The sequence below is a fragment of the Lipophrys pholis genome, assembly GCF_963383615.2.
Source record: "Lipophrys pholis genome assembly, contig: SCAFFOLD_40, whole genome shotgun sequence".
Lineage (NCBI taxonomy): Eukaryota > Metazoa > Chordata > Actinopteri > Blenniiformes > Blenniidae > Lipophrys > Lipophrys pholis.
In genome coordinates, this window is record NW_028292284.1 from 168,106 (window position 1) to 172,623 (window position 4,518).

Sequence of the window (4,518 nt, forward strand, 5' to 3'; positions counted from 1 at the left end):
CTCCATTTGAGTCTTCATTTTAAAAGACTGATTAAAATTTAAAGGCTTTTAAAGATTTAAAAGGCTGATTTACTAGCATTTAGAGAGTTAAAGTTCTGATTAGCATTTGATAGTTCTTATCAGTACTAAAAGTATTACTAAGATATAACCCAGTAAGTAGACAAAATATAGAGTTCAGTACTTTTATATCAGTTTTCAAAAGTGTATGTTTTTGTCTTCAATGATTTAAGAGTGTGGTTACTTATTTCTGAATGTGTTTCAGGATAACACCACCAGTTAAATTGATGTTTATTTTTGTTTTATTTGTGTATGTTTACTTGAAACATTGTTTTTTTGTTAATATGTGAAATGTTCCCAATTTGTCTTCACAGAAGATGAAGAACAAGGAAAAGGAGAAAGAAGTGGATGAAGTGGTATGTATTGTTTTTAAGTCTTATTTCTCATTTTGACGTGGATCATAGCTAAATAATGGACATAGAGTTTATTTGATAAATTCACGGTGTCCCAGAAGGGCCAACATCACAATACAACAGGAAAAGCCACAATACAACAGTAAAAACTCAAAATGCAACAGCAAAGACCACAAATGTGACTGAATCCTCCTACTTAACTAGTTATATCAGGGGTGTCCAGCTCCGGTCCCGGAGAGCCGGTGTCCTGCATGTTTTAGTTCCTCCCTGCTTCAGCTTACCGGAATCTAATGATGATGTCATCACCAAGGTTGTGAAAAAGCCCAATAAGGAGCCCTTCATTGCAATCAGGTGTGTTACAACTGGGAGAGAGCTAAACCTGCAGGACGCCGGCCCTCCAGGACCCAGTTTGGACCCCCCTGAGTTATATTAATAAAGTTGAATTGAATTGAACATCTGACAAACATCATATTTTGGTATCATTTCAGGAGGATTGCATATCAGAAGATATTTCTTCAGAAAGCAGTCATGGTGAGGACAGTGATTATGTCCCATTGTCTTCTGAGGCCTCAGATGGTGACATGGTTCCAACATTGAAAGGAACAAACCCAAAACTTCAAGAATCGGGAAAATCTCACAAGAGAAATAGAACTGATTCACAAAAAATGCACGCTGTTCAACAGAAAACTAAGGGAGACATCGACTCTGATGAAAACAGAAACTCTGAAGATTGGAACAGGAACGAAGATGATGACGATCAGGGTAGGCCGCATGTCACGGTTAAAAAATGCTCAAAAGGAGAAAGTGGGACAAGAAACACTATTGTGTGTATTGTGAAAAACAACAGAGTCCAAGTCCCAGTGTAAAACTCAGTCTCAATCTCAGTCTCTCTCTTGGTGCACTCGCTCTCTCTCTCGCTCTCTCTCGCTCTCTCTCGCTCTCTCTCGCTCTCTCTCACGGTGCAACCTCAGCTCCGCCCACTGCTCCCAGAGTCCAGATCCATATTCCACTTTCTCTTGTATTGTTTTCTTCAAATTAAAGTGACTATCAAAGGGAAACTATGAGGGTTTTTATTTCAAGTTAAAGTGACTATCAAAGTGAGAATAGGAGTTTCTTTCAAATTAAAGTGACTATCAAAGTGAGAATAGGGGTTTATTTTTAAAATAAAGTCACTATCAAAAAGAAAATAGGAGTTATTTTTAAATTAAAATGTCTATCAAAGGGAAAATATGAGGGTTTTTTTTTTCAAATTAAAGTGACTATCAATCGAAAATATGAGTTTTCTTTTAAAATTAAAGTGACTATCAAACTGAGAATAGGATATTTTTTTCAAATTAAAGTGATTATCAAAGTTAGAATAGGAGGGTTTTTTTCAAATTAAAGTGATTATCAAAGGGAAAATATGAGTTTTCTTTTCAAATTAAAGTGCCTATCAAAGGGAAAATATGAGGGTTTTTTTTTTCAAATTAAAGTGACTATCAAAAAGAAAATAGGAGTTTTTTTCAAATTAAAGTGACTATCAAAGGGAAAATATGAGGGTTTTTTTTTCAAATTAAAGTGACTATCAAAATGAGAATAGGACTTTCTTTCAAATTAAAGTGACTATCAAAAAGAAAATAGGAGTTTTTTTCAAATTAAATTTACTATCAAAGGGAAAATATGAGGGTTTTTTTCAAATTAAAGTGATTATCAAATGGAAAATATAAGTTTTCTTTTCAAATTAAAGTGACTATCAAAGTGAGAATAGGAGTTTTTTTTTTTCAAATTAAATTGACTATCAAAGGGAAAATATGAGGGTTTTTTTCAAATTAAAGTGACTATCAAATGGAAAATATGATTTTTCTTTTCAAAATAAAGTGACTATCAAAGTGAGAATAGGAGTTTATTTTTAAATTAATGTGACTATCAAAAAGAAAATAGGAGTTATTTTCAAATTAAAGTGTGTGCAGGAGGAGGCGCATGATGAGGTCCAGGATGTGTGTAGGAGGAGGTGCAGAAGGAGGTGTGGGAAGAGGCGCAGGAGGAGGCATGCAGCAGGAGGCGCAGACCTTTACTCTCTCATGTCTGCCAAGGCAGGATAATCTGGAAGGAGGTGGTTGGTAGAAAGTCTGTTCCTGATTAGAACCCAATGGTTCTCCATGACTAAACTAAAAGCCTCTCACTTCCCGTCGGGGAATTGAACCCCGGTCTCCTACGTGACAGGCGGGGATACTCACCACTATACTAACGAGGAGATGCTGATGTCTGATTGAAGGATCCAACACTTGCTGCACATCAATACTGTGACTGGACTGATTCTGACTGAGTGCTCAGCAGCAATGCTTGCTGACAGTGGTTTTGGCTCCTTTCCAACTAAAGAACAACATTGTGACGTCGCTCAGCCACGGACAGTTTTCACCTCAATAGTGGATAAACACTTGATTCCAGCTGCTGCAGGCAGTGCTGGATTTAGGCTCCAGTGTTTCAGGAGGTGTGGGTTCAAATCCCACCACTGCCAGTTAAAATGCTTTGGGTTGTTATATTTGCTTATGTAACAAGACGTCTTCGTCCATTAAGCTCCTGATATGTTGGAAACTGTGTTGATGAATTTCAAAAACCTTTCTTTGTGTTTCCACCCGGTTTCAAACAGGGGACCTTTTGCATCTGAAGCAAACGTGATAACCACTACACTAAACTAACTCCATAAGAGGTTAACAGGGTCATGTGAAAACATTTGACTACAAGCAGCAACTCAAGCCAGAGATTAAAGGTTTTTGGAAATGAGAAATGTCCTGAACCAGACTCTGCTGGTAGAAGTGGGATTTGAACCGACGCCTCCAGAAGAGACTGTAACAAGCACACAGCTCCTTGGCCCGCTTGGTTTCCTCACTCGGCTCATCTCACACCGGCTCGTTGGTCTTACTTAAAAAAAAAGAAATAAACACTCATGAACCATTGTAACAAAGAACTTAATATCATGGTCATTTACAAAGTCTATTTTCTGACATATTTGTATCCTTGCTAATCTCCTGTTGGTCATGCTGAGGTGATGCAGTGGAACATTTTCACCTGTTTACTAATCACATTACAGATTTGGGGCTCATCTATAAAGCTGGCTGAAGCACAAAACAGGTCCTGAAAGATGCGTACGCCACGTCCCAGGCAAAGTTTGTGATTTAAAAAATTAACTTTGCATGAGAATGTGCGTAACGGTACGCAAACTTTGAACCTTGCACACACACATCTTGGAGACGGGGAACCTGCAGCGCTGATGGTGAGGTGGAGAATTGAAGCCAGATTCATCTGAAACGTTTATTATCTTCAAATATCAGACTTACAGATCCACGTAATCATGAAGAGCCAAGCTGCAGTGTTCTACCTGTTTCTTTAGTGGAACGTTGATACTGAATCAGCAGCACCATGTTCATATGTCAAACTTCCATCTTCAAATGATTCAGAGGACAGAACTGATTGATTATTAATCGTGACAAAGTGTGTAACAATCAGTTTAATTTCAGAGTAAGCACACAAATAGTGCGGAGACAGCTGTGAGTAAAGCTGCAGTGTCTGGAGGACACTGTCTGTCTGTCTGTCTGTAGGCTCTGGGGACGTCTGTTCTGTTCCAGCTGCTCTTATTAGGATTTACAGCCAGAAGGTACAAATATACTAAACTGTATGTACACGGGAACAACTAAAGTGAGTCTCTGGGAAAGTCTCATGCAAAAAACAAACTAAAATTGAGATGATTTACCAACGTGTGAAATAAAGAAATTATAGGTTTTATATTGCTTATTGTATTATTATTATACATATGTGATATGTGATACAGTTTAGTATATTTCTACTTTATGGCTGTAAATCCTGATAAAAGCTGCTCGCGGTACTTTCATCCGCTCGGGACGCACTGCTGCTGGAGACAGATGACCTCCTCCACCCTCCGCCTCCACCTCTAGAGTGACTGAGGATAAAACATAAAGTCCACTGAGCCTTTTTAGAGTCCCTGTTCATATATTTAATTTATACATTTAATATTCATATGAAACTGAACTTTATCGGTCCGCTGTGTCTCCACCAAAATGTCTCTCCGACACTCTGACACACGCTGACCCTCACAACCATGGAGGCTGTT